Source organism: Paramisgurnus dabryanus, chromosome 22 (genome assembly GCF_030506205.2).
Source record: "Paramisgurnus dabryanus chromosome 22, PD_genome_1.1, whole genome shotgun sequence".
NCBI lineage: Eukaryota > Metazoa > Chordata > Actinopteri > Cypriniformes > Cobitidae > Paramisgurnus > Paramisgurnus dabryanus.
Window position 1 is genome coordinate 26,299,039 of NC_133358.1, and position 18,591 is coordinate 26,317,629.

Here is an 18,591-nt window from a genome sequence, read left to right on the forward strand (position 1 = left end):
ACCTAAGCATAGATGAATAATAAGAGTTCTGTACATGGTAATGACATATCATGAGCCTCAAACGCATTTGTTTCCGTATTTTTATGTAAACCTCGTGCACGCAAAAGACTGCTGGAAAACAAATCAATCTCAACATAACACCAACTGTGACGTCACAGCCGAGATATAAGCCCCCAACATTAAATTACACAATAAATAAATTACAAAGTTGTTAACATGCTAAAAACAAAGTTGTGACTGTTGAGTTAGCGCTACATGCTTATTAATGCTATATGCTAAAGTTTAGGCTGAAGTTCTACTATCGACTTTACATTTACATTTTTCAGATCTATACTGAAAAAACAACAAATCAGAAACATCCATTAACAATCTCCAAACATATAGTTGTTCCTCAAAATCTGTATTTACGTCTGATACAGACTCAAAATATCAATATCACTATAAAGTGCTTTATATGATGTCATAAGGAGCTCTCATTATAATAATACCACCCCTTAATCTGCACTATCCAACCACGGCACTGTCATTTAGTGCAGGGAGAAAGGGAGAAATAAAATTGACAGGACAATTGAATTTGAATTGCATCAAACCACCATCATTGTGATCAGTGTTTGCACTTCATCCGGTCATTTGCATTTTTAAGGACACACCCAAAATGGCACATTTTATCTATATGGTATTTTGAGCTAAAACTTCACATACGTGCTCTGGGGACACCAAAGATTTAGTTTACATCTTAAAAAAATCTTCAGCTATGGCCCCTTTAAAGCTACAAAAGCTCATCCATCCATCAAATATCCATCCATACAATTAAAGGCACACAAGGCAAGTCTGAGTATTATTTCTCTACTAGCTCCCCCTAGTGTCTGGGAGTAAATGCGTTCTATATCTAAGACTATACGAGACTGAAGGACACCGGGTCGGATACAGCGAACTTGCAAGTGGGGTATTCTTCCTACAGACGGTAGGGGCGGGCGAGAGAGTCTTCATTCGTCATGTAATGAGTCATTTAACCATATACCGACTTACGAAGATGATTTATTAACATAAAAATGCTGCCTTGTGTCCCTTTAAGAAATCTCTTCTGAAATGAAGCCATGGGTTTTTGTAACATTGGGTCAGAGGTCAGCGACTTGAACCTCAACTCTCTCATGAACACACCTACGGCCGTAGTTTTTAAAGTTCGAAATGTTTCCATCGCTTCACCTTGGAAGACATTTAATGGCCGTAAGGATTAGTTTTTAATGGATGAATGTGCTTTTTGGAGCTTTAAAAATGGGGCACTATCCAAAGCCATGAAGCTAAAAAGAGCCAGGATGCCATTTCATAGAACTCTGACTGTGTTTGGCTGAAAGAAAGAAAGTCATATACAGCAAAGATGGCTTAAGGGTGAGTAAAATATGGGCTTATTTTCATTTCAACTGTATGTGAAATTAAGTTTAATAAATCAAAGCACTGCACATACTATGTTCTTCAAAAGATATAGCTTGGAAATAAACTTCAAAAAACTACTATAAGTTTATGATGCTTACGATATTTTTAATGGATTTTGTTCATAAAAGGCTTTACGTTTTTACCGCCACCATTTCAAACAAAGCCAAGTGTACGAGTTCAACTCTAATGATTCAAATAAATGTGTTCCTCTCTCTTTGAAGTCCATGTCTTGTGAAAAACATCTTCACAGCCGTAATTATTAAAGAAAGTGTGATTTTCATAGGTTTTGATCCGACATCAAGCCTTCTAATTTACAGATAGACCAGTCTGGCACCTGATTCATGCACTGGCACTTATAATAAAGAGCGAAGATCAGACATGCTTTTGAATAATGTAAAATATACAGAGCACTGTGGTAAATGAGTTGGTCTGTGAGCTTTCAGAGATACTGTACCTCGGGTGAGCAATTAGATCGAGTTAAGAAGGGATTCTTCACTAAAGTTCTAGGTGATGGCTCAATTGCTCGGATAAAATCTGTCTTGCTGAGCGAGTGAGATGAATCTTACAGATCATCCATAGCTGAAAACGAATTTGTCAAATTAATCTCGACACAACTTAAATCAGATAGTTACCGCTGTCATCGTGGGTTCCTGTCACCAGCAGATTTATTTCAAGATAGTTCAAAAAGTTTTTTTTTTTGTTAATCTAAACTGATCAATTATTGCACTGCATTTTCACGATTTTACGAATACGTGACTAATCCGACTTATCGTTATATCAGCCACAACAGCTCGGTATCACCAAATCCGATTTTTCCACCATTTAAGCTGGCAGCAGCGTTAAGATTCTGTCATTTGATTTCACAACAAGCAAGAGGTCACTGTCAATCTAAAGCACTTCAACAAGCTTTATCTGAAGATCTAATCCACAGTCTTGCCCGGTCGATCAATGGCCTCTGGACCAATAAGAGCAGCTGAACCTGAGCTGCAGTCTGGGATTTATCAGTCCAGTCAAGAGCTGTGTCCATCAGCCATCGCTTCATTTACCTGAACTAAAAAAGTGTTGAGGAAACACAGACAAACAGTTAAAAGGAATGGTTTACTCAAAATCTATTCCCCCTTATGTTGTTAAAAAACTAAATATGCTGATTTTTGTGTTTGTTTGAAATATTTTCATGTTTTTAGCCTATTTTACATATTTGCACCCTTGAAGAGAACTTTGGATAGGGAAACTGAGAATGTCAATACAGAAAAAGAGAAAGTGATGTTGTTTTTCATTGCTTTATTCACCAAGTGTGTTTTAATCTGCAATACTACTGGACAAAATTGCAGTACGAGGTTCCCAATAGGGGTGTAAATCGGACAGTTCATTACGAATCAATACATACACAAATTCTCGATTTTTTTTTTGATACATCAAGCGCTTCTTTGATTACTTTGACTTGATCGTTATTCTAATATTACAGTACGTGCCTAGTTAAGCAGTTACATTTTCGCTTACAAATGCGACCAAAATATAACATGAACCTTTAATTTAACTCTTTGAAAATGGCACAAATTTCTGTCCCAATTGGAACATTTACAACAACAAACTAACAAAAATACTCTTTTTTAAATAAATAAAGATAAAAATGAGGTGCAAAAAATGCTCACTTTGGCGGAAATGCTTAGATGGATGTGGAGAGTGTCCAAATCGTTTTTTTTACCTTTGGCATCAATGCACCGGATCGTTAGAAATAAAATCAATGTATCGATCCATATTGATGTATTGTTTCATCCCTAGTTCCCAAATCTTTAATTGTGCAACCCAATTAGACAGATATAATCTTAGGACCCATCAAAATATATTTTTATAGAAATATGCAGAAAAAATACATTAAGGAATAAAAAAAATAAATGTATTCTCTTTTTGAAGGGAGTAGTTTATGTACAGAGCCCCTAAGGGGACATGGAGCAAAAATGAAATAAAGTTTAGTTTCGCGTGCGCAGGTAAAACTATCGAGTTTAGTTTCTCATGCACATGTGAAACTAGGGATCGACCGATATGGATATTTCAGTGCCGATGCCGATTTTTGTTTCATCAGCCTAGCCGATGACCGATACAGGCTGCCGATTTTCTTGAGCCGATATTTGGAGCCGATACTGCTTTTGCTCACTCAATTTACATCATAAAAATGACACAATGATGATGCCAAATGTTACAAGTCTCAATTTAAAAAAGTAACATTTATTGAACTTAAAAAAAACTATATTTAAACAATAGTTAAAACAGGTGAGGGTGCTATGGAACCATGAACTGCACTCTCCACAATGACGAGGAACTATCAGCAAAGCATATTGATTCGTAGCGCTTTACTTCTACAAATATATAGGGGTGGTTTTACGGACAGGAATTATCTTAAACTAGGACTAGAGCTTAGTTTAATTAGGAAATATAACTAGTTTTAACAAACATGCCTTACTAAAAGCATTACTTGTGTCCATTTTGAGGCAAAACACAGGGCACTGATGTATTTTAAGATATGTTAAAAAGAGATGTTATTAGTTTGGACAGTTCTTACATTTATTTTAGCCTAGGACTACACTGTAAAAAAATTCCGTAGAAATTACAATGTTATTGCAGCTGGGTTGCCGGTAATTTACCGTAGATTTACATTTATGTTATTTACTGGCAAGAGTTTGTTCAAAGTTAAATAAATTTAAAATATTAACAAGTCTTTATCTTTACAGAATAAAACTATACAATAACAGCCTCATGCAAAGCATTCTGGGAACCAGAAATCATCATCAACCTTTTCTGTTTTTTGCTTCAGATTTTGTTTTCCAGAATGTTTTGCTTGATGCTGTTTTTTTAGTTTTACTCTGTAAAGACAAAGACTTGTAAATGTTTAATGTTCATTTAACTTTGAACAAACTCTTGCCAGTAAATAACATAAATGTAAATCTACGGTAAATTACCGGCAACCCAGCTGCAATTTCTACGGATTTTTTTTACAGTGTAGTCTAATCCCTGTCCGGGAAACCGCCCCATAGAGATCAGAAATAAAAACCCGCTTTGTCCAGCTACAGTATGATCAGCTGTTAGGCCGAGCTTTCGAAGGTTGGTTGTTTTTAGTCACATGACCTGCAATCACTTGCAGCTTCCAGCACTCTCTCTGTAATAATGCCGGAAAAAATCCGGCGAATCCGGCAGCCACGTATCGACCGATGCCGATACACATAAAACTCGCAAATATCGGCCCTATATATCGCCTGGACGATATATTCGTCTATCACTACGTGAAACTATCGCGTGCTCACATGAAACTTTTGCGCGCGCACGTGAAAGTATTGCATTCACAAAACTAAACTTTTAAAAAAAACATTTGCGCGAGCACATGAAACTAAACTTTAGATTTTTTACTCCAATGTAACCTTAGGGGCTCAGTATTTATGTAAAAATTATGTAAGAATGAAATAAGTTAAATTGCAATCTCAAAATACCCAATATCAAAACCATTTTCATTAAAGAGATGGTTCACCCAAAAATAAAAATTCTCACCCTCATGTTATTACAAACCTGTATAAATTTCTTTGTTTTGATGAACACAATATTTTGAGTAATGTTTGTTAACAAACCAAATTCTTTATCCTACTATGGAAGTGAATGGGGCTCTAAATCAGTTTGGTTACAGATATTCCTCAAAATATCTTCTGGTGTTCATCAAAGAAAAAGAAAATGTATAACTGTTTGTAACAACATAAGAGTGAGAAAATGATGACAAAATTCTTATTTTTGGTTGAACTATCCCTTTAATTGTCATTAATAGCACATCTATTGTTTTTGTGTCATTCACTGCCAAACCCAAGTGACTTCGCGTGGGCCACCTTATCCAACTGTGCAACCTACTAGTGGGTCACGACTCATGACCTATAGTTTGGAAACCCCTGCTCTAGAATTTACACATCAAGAGCTCTGATCTTTGAAGGGAATAAAGGCATAAGGATTTGAAATTACTTAAGGACATTGAAGTGTTGACAGAAAAGTAAACAGGGGATGAGAGAAGATGTGTGGGATCAGCTCCAACGCATTTGTTTGTTTGAAAACACTTTTTTTTAAAGAATTCACATAGATATTTTTCATTAATGTTTATAGTTACCATAATTAAAATTGTTTGGCAAAGCATTTTGATTGAAAACAGAACAACCTCCAAAAAAGTTTGTTCATTTTTACTGATATTTTTTAAATGGTTTAAATGCCATCATATCTTAAAATTATTAGGTATAAAAAGGTGTCACAGTCTCAGAATGCTATAGTTTTTTACAATCATGTTTTTTTGGATAGACTTAAGTAGCATGATATGAAAATGGTCACATACTGTATGTTAAAGATTTAGGGCCCTATCTTGCACCCAGCGCAATTGACTTTGTCAGTGACGCATGTATCATTCGTATTTTGCGCCGGCGCACAGCGGGGTTTTTCCCTCCACAGATGCATGTCGGCAAACTAGGGAATGAACTTGCGCTCCCTGGGCGGTTCAGCGCAAAAAGGAGGCGTGTTGCGGCGCAAACCATCTCTTATGCTATTTTGCAGTTTCAAAAAACAATTGCGCTACTAACAAAAAAAAACTAGTCTAAAGTCAGTGGCGCGTTGCGCGTGGTTCATTATGCTATTTTAAGGGCGCATGCTTGACCATAATGTATAGCGTGCACAACGCGCATACACTTTGCTTATCTAATCTACACAGATGCAACAGTTATTTTTGCAAATCATAAATTGTTACACTTAAAAATATTAATACACGAGATAAGGGGAATCATAGTGGTGAGCATTGTGGTGATAGTTTTTATTTATTCTCATGCAAATAACGATTAAAATATTTTCATAACTTTGTTGTGTGGCTGTATTACGTTTATTTTATGTAAATAATAGTTAAAATGTTTTCATAAGAAACCTTAATGTATATGAACTTGATTTGTAAGTGTACTTTGGGGTTGGACCTTGCTTGCGTTTCTTGGGTCCGATTTCAAAGCTCCCAAACCCTTTCAGTGGTGAGGGTGGACGCAGCGATGTCCTCTGCTGGCGTCAAATCCTGAGGCAGATCCACCTCCCGTTACACGGCGTGCCCGATTTATGCTGGCAAGCGTGGGATTCCCCCGTACAAGGACGTCGGTCTCCTCGGCTGTGAACCGCTCCTGGCGTGCGCCTGGTAAATCCGTCATAATAATAGCAACCCGCCATGGAACTTGCGCCCTTGCGTTTAAAGGGAATGTTGGATAGCGTTCTGATTGGTTTATTTGACGTTACGCCCAAACCACACCTATGAATAATGAACCTACTTCAGACCGACCCCTTATTGATTTGCGGCCGGCGCAAGAGTTATTTCTCACGCCGGGAAAATAGCAACAGCGCCCAAGATCCGCCCACACACTCACTTGCGCGTTGCGCTTCGCACTTTTGTTTCAGATCGTTAAAATAGAGCCCTTAGTGTTAAAAAATAATATTAGTATAAAAGAGTATAAAAATATAAATATATGTAAATAGAAAAACTAATATTTTCTCTTTCCCTAAACAATTTGTCTCTAATGAATACTGAAACTTTGTAAACTTTGTATGGCATCTCTCATACTATTGCTTATGATGTTGAAGGTTAGGTCTTCCTCACCTTTTTAAGTTGTTTTGGATAAAAGCATCAGCTAAACGCCAAAATGTAAAGTATCATATACACCAAAAAATAAATATGGTAAACATTCAGTACCATAAAAATGCCATCATACTACTATCTGATCCCATCACAGTATCGTGGTATGTCTGTTTTTGTTGTAATTTACCAACATTTAACATAATAAGCCTTAAGCTATATATGAAGATGTGTCTGGAGTCCTCACAATTCATCTGAACCCTTTTAAGGAAGTCTTAATATATTCCGATCTTCGGTTCATTAGACAGCAATAATTCTGAAGTTATACAGAAAGCTCATAGTTCACAATGAATACCACGTACCTCATTAGCAACTGCATTAAATCCTCATTCAACACTCCAACCTTTGTTCTCCATTCATTTCTACAGCCAAAGCATCTCGCTGTTGTTCACCGCTGCATTTGAAAGAAATGGTACGCAACATTAGCATGCAGACTGAATGGGTCAATTTGTTAGCATTACAGAGATGTAATGATGAAACGCAATTCTTTTAAAGTCGCAGCATTCGGATTCATCGTATTTAGAGGTGGTACAAAGGCCGTGTGCGGTAATTGGATGATGCCGCAGCGTTACAGTTCAATAGGGAACCTGTTATAATTACTTGTACATATCAGAGACCGTGTTGATGTAAATACAGGCCTGGGAGACAGAAGGATAAATTGGTCCCTTGTGTAAATACAGCAGGATCCTGTAGATTGCTCCTCGGACAGATGAGGAATAATGATAAGGGGGAAGCAAGATAAAAGATGACTGCAAGCTAAAATATACTTATATTTTTATCTTTAGCCTTTATTTATCCAATTTCTTCAACCAAATGAGGACTAAAGACTATGGAACACTACAACCATTTTTAAAATTATGATTTGGGGATCTGAACAAACTTTTAAGCCAAACAATCCAAGTTTATATAGAAGTATAGATATAAACAAAATGTATTTACACTCACCTAAAGGATTATTAGTAACTTATTCTCATTAATGCAATTATCTAATCAACCAGTCACATGGCAGTTGCTTCAATGCATTTTGGGGTGTGGTCCTGGTCAAGAGAAAATCCCCTGAACTCCAAACTGAATGTCAGAATGGGAAAGAAAAGTGATTTAAGCAATTTTGAGCGTGGCATGGTTGTCACAATCTGCTCAGTTACTTTGATTTTCACCCACAACCATTTCTAGGGTTTACAAAGAATGGTGTGAAACAGGAAAACATCCAGTATGCGGCAGTCCTGTGGGAGAAAATGCCTTGTTGATGCTAGAGGTCAGAGGAGAATGAGCCGACTGATTCACCGAGGTATGCAGCAAAGCATTTGTGAAGCCACAACACGCACAACCTTGAGGTGGATGGGCTACAATAGCAGAAGACCCCACCGGGTACCACTCATCTCCACTACAAATATGAAAAAGAGGCTACAATTTGAACAAGCTCACCAATATTGTACAGAAGACTGGAAAAATGTTGCCTGGTCTGATAAGTCTCCATTTCTGTTGAGACATTCAGATGGTATATAGTATGGACCAACATTTCTTAAGAATACTTTGTTGAATCAAGGCCAGGTAGAATTAAGGCAGTTCTGAAGGCGAAAGGGGGTCAAGCACAGTATTAGTATGGTGTTCCTAATAATCCTTTATGTGAGTGCAGATGTTGTGCAATAATGCTGTAGTTAGTTTACCACGGATGAGCCCCAGTCATCATGAAAAGTGAGTCCGCTGGCTCTTTGATCGCCATCTGGTGGCTGGCTGCAGTACAATTAATAAACCCCACCCGCTCAATGCAACGAACGGGACTCGGCTCTAAATAAAAAATATTTACACTTCCAATAAAATTATCCGAAAGATGCTTTTGATCCTTTAAAGGTTGTTATTATCACGCTGATATATATGTTCAATTGTTCATTTTTGTGATGTTTAATTTTAGCTAGTAATTTGATGCTATAGAAACGGGGCGTGTCGTTATGATTCGCGTGGTTGAATTGGGTGCACAAGGGTTTGGGCGAAAGTTTGATATCGTGGCTTTGCCTCTAGCTCCAAACTGACATTTTTTTGTAACATGGCAGCGCCCGTGGTCGGACATTTTCCCATTCATTACAATGGAAGAAAGCGACGTTGCGTCATCTATCTTTTTTTACAGGCTATGGTATACACACAATTTGAGTATTTGCGCCAAAACTGTGCAGATTTGGCTTACATGAGCTTTACAAAGTAATTAATTTTTATATATATATATATATATATATATATTTTTTTTTTTTTTTTTTTTGATATGCATATATATATATATATATTGATAAAGACAGTATTCACAAGACGGGCAATATTTTATGCTACATTTTAGCATAAAATTCCATTCGCTCCTTTGATGCTGAGTTTAGAGACGTGGTTTCCTTTGTATTATGTGTTTTGTATAATTCAGGTAAAATAGGTACGTTTTCCCTTGAGAACAGATTGTTGTTTCTCTGTTTTATACGGTGCAAAGCTGCATCTTCATTCTTGTAAATAATTAAAATTTTAATATAATGTATTTAATTATTTGTAGAAACGGACGGGGAATCTAATAACATTTGCATAATTGTGCATTAATTATACATTCAGGTTTGTAATGAGTTAATCAGGCCTTTCCAGTCTACGGATAACATTCATTTGAAATGAAAACATAGGAGTATTACAGGAATATGGAAATAATAAGCCATTTTCCAAGACGGTCACAGGACCGCATCTCCTTTGTTGATCCAGTAACCCTGAATGTGTATGCGTACAACATAATACACAGCATTAAAAAGAGCAAAATATTACAGAATTAGCCACTGAAGTGCATTTGGACAAAAGAAACACTTAAAAGATATCATCTCTCCATCCAAATGCTGGTATTGGTTTTGTATCGCATCTTTTGTCTACAAGCCCTCAGACAAACATCCATAAAAATGCACGCTAAGTGCACAAAAAGCACTTTGGAAAGAGAGCGGGTGCTTAAAATGTTCAAACTCACACAAGCGTTCAATTATTCATAGGCAACAAAAAAATATGTACACCTCTCCGAGATTTTACAACAGAAGTTGTAAAGAATTGGTCGCTGACTGGCTGTCGCCTTTACACGGTGCCCGGTGAGATAAACAGCGAGTAATTACAGCCATACCTTTCTGCGGCCTTTCCTTCCCCCTCTACACAACCTGTTAGCGACATTGTTCATTAAATGCTGTACTACTTCAGATACCCAGGAGTCTGTGAAAGGGTCTTATTGGGAGTCATCAAACACAGGGACTTGGATAATGACACTGTCAGAACCAGAACGACTGATATCCTGAGAGCAAAGCCTTCACACGCCGCTCTATCAAAAGGTGACAAGGTCCAGCTTGAGGTTTAAACCATATGGTAAAAAAACACTCATTTACTTTAATGAAGTCCCCCCAATATTGTGAACCATCAATCAGGAGTCAAATCATTAGAAATATTCACGCAACTTCGACTTTTCCTAATTTTTCAGGTCTTCATGTGTGTGAAGGTGAAACTTAATATATTAAGTTATATAAAATTATATTTTGGGGTATCATTTTGCTATGATTACATGTACTGGGATTTTCAGTCAAAACCGACAGGATTAAAGGTGCAGTGTGTAAATTTTAGCGGCATCTAGTGGTGAGGTTCCAAATTGCAACCAACAGCTCAGTTCACAGCTCACCCATCGCTTTTGAAATGCATAGAGAAGCTACGGTAGCCACCACAGGACAAACATGTCATGATTGGAGACAACTTAATAAAAAAGTTTGTCCATTAAGAGCTTCTGTAGAAACATGGTGGCACAAAATGGCGACTTCCATGTAAGGGGACCCTCGTGTATGTAGATAAAAACGTCTCATTCTAAAGTAATAAAAACATAACGGTTCATTATGAAAGGTCTTTATACACCCCTGATAATATAGTTTTGTATATTATTTTGCATTTTGGTCAAGAGATCCTTCTAAAAATTACACACTGCACCTTTAATTGTATTTTATTACACATTACACTATTCAGGCATGTAGGGCAAATAACGTACCCATTTATTTATTATATGATATAAACGCAGCATACAAAACCAGTCACAACTTTTTTTAAATATACTTAAAATATTCCAAGTGTACCGAGGTCAAACGATTGATTTATTTGAAGAAAAGATGCAAAAGTGATGACAATCCGCTGTAAATATCAGATCCGGATGTACACGGATTCAAAAACTGTCGCTAGAAGAAGTGATGATACGTCATCTATGATTGTGAAAAGGCATTGGCTCTCATGTGTATCATGATCCCCACATCATTACATTAGCTAAGAATGTGAAGCGCTATTGGCTCTTGTGACCGACTACGTCATGCTGGTTTATGTTTGAATGAGATCTGACTGTGCGTTCTTCATAAAAAGTAATCGTATGTCTTAAGTTCGCAAGGTTTGTAATACTTTTATACTGTTTTATGCAATAAATACCTGATGTACTTGTACTTGCATGTTGAGTTTTATATGGTTTAGAAGTGGTTGGGTTTAGGGTAAGGGTGAGGTTAGATGCTCCAAAATATCTTTAAAACCACAAATGTTTATGAAACCGTTTCTACATTTACAAATTCATAAAATTAAATGTGTCTTATCTGATGTATAAGGCAAAACCTTAAAACGTAACAACAGGTAGTATTTATAAGCTACTGCCACTAGAGGACACTAATCCCTTAATACGTCACTTTAAGTCGTAATAAGGTGCTTGCACAAACCACCTATGGGGTTGTTATTTTTTGGAGGACAATCTCGTTGCTTTGGATTAAAGCATCTGCCAAAAGTATAAATGTAAATCTTTTTACATTTTTTTAGGAATACATTTTTGATTTTTAACTCTTTCACCGCCAGCGTTTTTAAAAAAAGTTGCCAGCCAGCGCCAGCGTTTTTCATGATATTCACCAAAGTTTAATGCCTTCCAGAAAATGTTCTTCTTTAAATATATAAACATACAATATACCAAATGAAAGAACAGACCCTCTGCTTTCAAACAAAAAAAAAAAAACGCTTCATCCTACCTTCAGTGGTTCTTTTGTAATCAGCTTTTGAATATGGGTAGGTTTCTGCAAAAACACCACATTTTGAGCAAAAAGCAGAGATAATTCCATTTTTGTGACAGACTTTTCATAGAGATCCCATTCAGAGCGATCTTTAAAACAGACACGGACATGCAGCCGCTTGCCATAGGGCAATACTTCCGGGTTTAAAAAGTTGCGGAAGGGCCACTTGGTGGATAATAGCGGTATTGCGGAAAGACGGAAAATCTCGTCATTGGCGGGGAAGCGTTTTCTCTTAATTGACGAGATATCTCGTCAATGGCGGGGAAAGATTTAATCAATAATTTAAGTACTAACCGTTAAAACAGTAGGTACTGTATAGTATGAATCCTGGTAGTATGAATGCGATTCATATGTACTACATGTTTCGGCCATTTCAACAATGTTAATACATCACGTGACATACGTCATTATCACGTCATTTTTGGAATACTATCAGTTCAGACATACTACTCGCCTACTGCTTTTCGCCTACTATATAGTATAGAAGTAGGCGGTTTCAGACGCAGCACTCTTTTTTTTTTAAATCGAAACATTTTACTTTCAATAATGTATTTGTTCCAGCCCTTACAAAAATTAACCATTTGACATTTTTACTACAGTTGAACCAAAAAAAACATGGTTACTGTAGTAAAACCATGGTTACCACGAAATAACCATGGTTTTGACAATCAGACCAATAAACAAGCACAGGCTAGAAGTCTGTTTGCACAGCCGAATGCACAGCCTTGCAAAGCATACCATTACGAAAAATAACCATGGTTTTATTGTGGTAAAAGTGTAGTAACCATGGTTTTTCGGTGTATTGATTACTACCAGCAAAACTACGGTTTTACTACACTAACCCTGGTTTAACTATGGTTTTTGAAAACCAAAGCTGTCCAAAGGTTACCATGGTTTTCCTACAGTAACAATGTTTTTTTTGTTTTAACTGTAGTAAAATCATGGTTAATTTATAGTTCATTTAACTCATACACGTGTGCTGACGTTAGCCGCATAGGCATTGTGACAATTTGCAATACCTCTTGTGGTCATATACTCAAGTACGCGCAACCTACTCAGGGTTTCAAAAATCTGGCAGTGCGCGTACAGTACGCACGCACTCTTCTGATGACAAAAATTGCGTTGCACACATTGTACACAGACCCTCGCGCATGACCATACCTAGGCCTTAACAACATCATTGAAAAAGAGCTACATGCACACATCATCATACAAAAAACAGCTGGATATTTGCAACATTTTCATATCTCAATGTTTCTTCCATTTGCCCCAAAAAACTTTAACGTCAAATAAAGCTGAGCAACTTATGACCAAATCTAATTTTTACATTTTTTGCTCGAATACCCGGAAAGACCATGCAATATTTTCGAGATCTTTCCGCATCTGGCCGACACCCAGTGAATCAATGTCCTCCTGTTGGTTGGGATGACTGTTTGCGTAGGATTACAACCTGTATACGTTTGTTAGGGCAGAGGATAAAGCCAAGAGCCAGACGCTCATCTTTGAGTGACCGGGGTTCATCTTTCTTATCGGCTGTTTGTGTGTGTATGTTTACCGTGGCCAGAGATGGCTGAGGGAATATTTGCCTGAGGCATTCGATTGCATCAGTCTCACTATTTGCTCCGGTCATCTTCCTCTAGTGATTCCGTTCCTTCTATAATTACAGCTAAACCTCTTTTTATTCTCACATTCTGCAACCTCCGACCGGCCAATATCCCGCACATTTGTTTTAAAAGATGCCTGCAGCCAGTGTCACAGCTGCGAGAAGAGTCATACAGTTTCTCTCAAAATCTCAGTTTCCTCATCAAGATTGGATTTTTAAAACGTCTCATCTCCACAGCATATGGCGACTTCCTCGCCCTCATGGGAGAAATAGAAGAGCCGGTGATTGTTTCAGTAAATCATCGCAACCCTTCGCCGAGCGATATAACATCAGGATTTCAGTCGAAACGTAGCCGACACTTGCGCCGAGGTGATTTAGCATGCGTGCACAAGTGAAAAAGAGGGTGCTGGGTTCATATCGCTCTTAAAATGGCCGCCATTGTTTCACGAGATTAGACCGCAGACAATGACGATTGCGAACGCTCAGTATGGTGGAGCAGGTGTTTGAGAGCGCGACCCATAATTCCCTCTGCCTCTTCAAGACGTGCTCGCCGATCGGCAAACAACTGCGCAACGATTTAAATTCTATCATAAAAGACCTCGAGGTGTCCAACATCTGCGCCTTGACAGCATCAAGACGGAAAGGGAACACGTTTTATGGGCCTAAAAATAGAGGCAATTCAACACATCATTAATAGTCAATAGAATGCATTTTCAGAAATAAACATGACCGGTGCTTATTCATGCAATACTTGATGCAACTGTGTTTTAATTTTTTTTTTTTTAAAGCATTAAAAATCAACTGCTCTCCATCAACGAAAACATCCCAGATCCTGTACTTCATACTGAAGGATGTAAAACAGCCATAGTTTATATTACAGACATTTAAAACAGCTTTGACGGGGTAAAGTGGTGCACTCTTTCAAATTGTTGATCATAAATGTCAACAAGGAACAGGACAATGAATAGCTTTGCAATAATCTGACACATTATAAAACAGGCTGTCAAACTTATCCCAGAATGCATTCGAAAATCTAACAAACTGTAAATGCCAGTGCAGTACTTTTAAGGTGACAAGTTTGTTCAGACTTGTAAGGTACACCAAGTGTCAATTTAAGAACATAGGCATTAGTTACGGTACATAAAAACATGCCTTCATACATTTTTTATACTGTTAATCTTGTGCATGGTTGCCACGAGCGCTGAAAACCATTCCAGCATATCACATGTTGAAAGCTATATGAAAATAGACATCACGAAGTACAAACTATTTTAAAGCTTTCTTCTCATTTGTTAAAGAACGACAGGTTTAATGTCACTTCTAAATTAAGCAACTCAGCTATAGAAACAAAGAACTTTGGACAACAAAAACCAGAAGCCCATACCAGAAATCACCATGGCAACAGGATCAGATTAGAGGGGGTTAATGTGATCTGTGATGTGATTAGTTTAGATAATATCTGATTAGATGTGATTAAAACAGATGAGATTACAAATGCATTCGATTTTTATAAGGCACCGTCGCACTAGTTGACTTGGCTCTCGACAATTTAAAAACAATGGAATTACGTGAAATAAAATCAGTCGGGATCGATGGAAGGCACACATTCCTCCTGGATCACTAATTATATTAATTGGTAATAAAAGGACGTGTGAGAATGTTCATATTACTTCTTTATCCATTTAGAGCATAATTTAATTTACTGCGTACATAGTAAATTATATTTATGAATTTATTGAAAATCAGTATTCACTCACTAACAACAAGGAACTGCTCTGGACCATAGGGAATATCTACAGGTGTGTCCTGGATGAGAAACACAGATCAAATAAAGCTGGTTTTTTTCACAGTGATGTCATAAAATAACTTTTTTTGGTTCCTCAAAGAACTATTAAGTCAACGGTTCTTAGAAGAACTATTTCTTTTATACCTTTTTATAACCAAAAGAACCCGAAAGGTTCTTTAAATATTAAAGGTCGTTTCGGAACCATTCAGCAAAAATGTTTTTAATATGGCATCGAGAAGCATCTTAATTTTTAAGAATGTAAGGATCTTTAGACTATAAAAATGATTCATTTATGGCATCACTGTGAAGAACCTTTTAAAGGAGAACACCACTGTTTTTCAATACTGTAATATCTTCTTACCTCAAATTAGACAAATAAATACATACCTATCGTTATTCAATGCGTGCACTTAATCTTTGTACAGCGCGTCATTAATGTGTTAGCATTTAGCCTAGCCCCATTCATTCCTTAGGATCCAAACAGGGATGAATTTAGAAGCCACCAAACACTTCCATGTTTTCCCTATTTAACGACTGTTACACAAGTAAGTATGGTGACACAAAACAAAATATGGCGATTTTTTTAAGCAGATAAAAAGTTAGAACTATATTGTATAGCAGAAGAGCGAGCTTGGGCAAAGTAATATTGACGGAAATTATAGCGATAAGGGGAGTAGTCAGGAGTGATGATGTTACTGCACACCGAGGTGGGAGTGTTGCAAACTAAGTGCTCTTCCTCCATACAATATAGTTCTCATTTTTGATCCACTTAAAAAATCACCACGTTTTATTTTGTGCCACCATACTTAAGGGCGATTTATAGTCGTGCGTAGGCCCTATCCGTAGCCTATGCGTAGCTCTGCGTAGCCTGACGCGCACCTCACAAAATTTCTAACAGCGCGTCGGCTCTACGCGGACCGCAAGCTCTGTGATTGGTCAACCAGAACCCCTCCCGTCAGGTAAAAAAACTGCGTCATAGGTATTTCCGTTTGAGACGGAGAAAACAAAGATGAGCCAAGTTGAGGAGTGATTTAACTCAAACTGCAACATAAGTCGCTGTTTATTTACTTCCATCATTGCTGGTCTTCTCAAATTATACACAACAAGTTGCAATTTCTTCTTCATTTGTGGGTTAACTTGCTTAGCTTCTTCTTCTGTGGCGACTTCTGCTGCTACTGTGGTTACACGCGTGATTACTGCCAACCAGCGGTTTCGTGTGTGTTTGTACGTCGACGCGGACGGCGACGCACAAGTATAAATGAAAACCGACGCGGAACCTACGCCGTCGCTGCTACGCCGTAGGACCTACGCACGACTATAAATCACCCTTTACTCGTGTAACTCCTCATGTAACAGTCTTTAAATAGGGAAAACATGGAAGGTTTGGTGGCTTCCAAATTAATCCCTGTTTGGATCCTAAGGAATGAATGGGGCTAGGATAAATGCTAACACAGTCACAACGCACTGTACAAAGATTAAGTGCACGCATTGAAAAAAGATAGGCATGCATTCATTTGTCTAAGTTGAGGTAAGAACATAGTAAAATATTGAAAATGGTGGTGTTTTCCTTTAAGCAGGTGAATAAAAGACTTTACAGTAAACGTAAAGATGTTCAGAATGAAATATAAAAGCATCATTTGGACCTCAGGATCTACCAAGAAAACTTTTTTGTTATAAATAGCATTCAAATCTACTGCTCTGCTTCAACAAAACAATGCACGTCTTCTACAATAGGTAGTTAATGCAGCCATAGGAAGAACCTCACAGCAGAGACATCAACATGCATTCAAACGGACAGCACGCATTCGCGAGTACATATTCCAGTCTGAGCACATCTGCCGGGCATGTTCATCCGAAGTCATTACAATTACTGCACACTTCAACGCCTCTGTAAAGAGCAGGATTTCCACTTTCCGTGGGTCACTTGAAGCTGCCTCGTCCCCCTCCTTTCACGCTCAGGTAGGCAGCAGATAATCTGTATCTGCGACAGAGCTCGCCTGCATATGTTAACATGCACAAAATTACACCACACTCATTCAAGAAGGACAACAATTAAATGATGTCACATTCTCCACACGAAACATTGGGATGTCATGCGAAACTTCAACTCAAGTGCTAACAGATCAAGCAATCGTTCGAATATTAGGGAGTTAATGTGGTGAAATCTGTAAGATTTTGATGCTCCTGTAAATAAATATTGGCACGGCTAAGAACGAGTGTTTGGGAAACTCCTTTGCCAGAGGAAGGGCAGATGGAAGTGCGATATTCATAAAATCTCACTGGCTTTGCCAAACGCCTGTGAAACTAAATCCAGTTTAACGGATCACGTCGCCCTTTATTGGCTAGTCGTCTCGATAGAACAGACAAATTTATCACAATTAGAAATTGGAGGTTGGACCCTGTGATTCATTTTGTCACAGTTTTCCGTCTAAAACAAACGTAAGATGAAGACACCGCTTGGGTTTGTCACAATATGACCACAGACTGCAGAAAGAGCTCAAAACTTTGATTGGTGCCTGGATTACAGGAGACATATTTGGGTGATTCTCGCAAAATTAGACTTATTAAGTAAATGCATAAGTAAGAGTATCAAAATAATAAGCATACAGTTAAAAACATCTCTTCATGTACTATTTTGCACATGATTTCAAATGACATCACACAAACCAATTTTGTTGTTTTTTTCACATTTAAGGGGAAATTTTCATTACCTCAACGTGTCCATGACTGGATTTGGGTTCTTTGACATGGAAATATTTATAATTAAAAAATCTAAAAAATAAAACGCTTCAGTGCATGTTATACTATAAACATTTACAGTAAAGAAACATGTGGTATTTGGTGATCATTGGTAAATGAAGAGACAATAATAAGGAATATTAATGTGTCCAAGACCAATTTTCTCATCCTCCGCAACAATTTTCAATCATTGTTTAAGCCCTCAAGGAACTAACATTTAAAAAAAAATATTTGGAAGGGACAAATTTGACATAATAGACAAGTTTTTAGTTCTCAT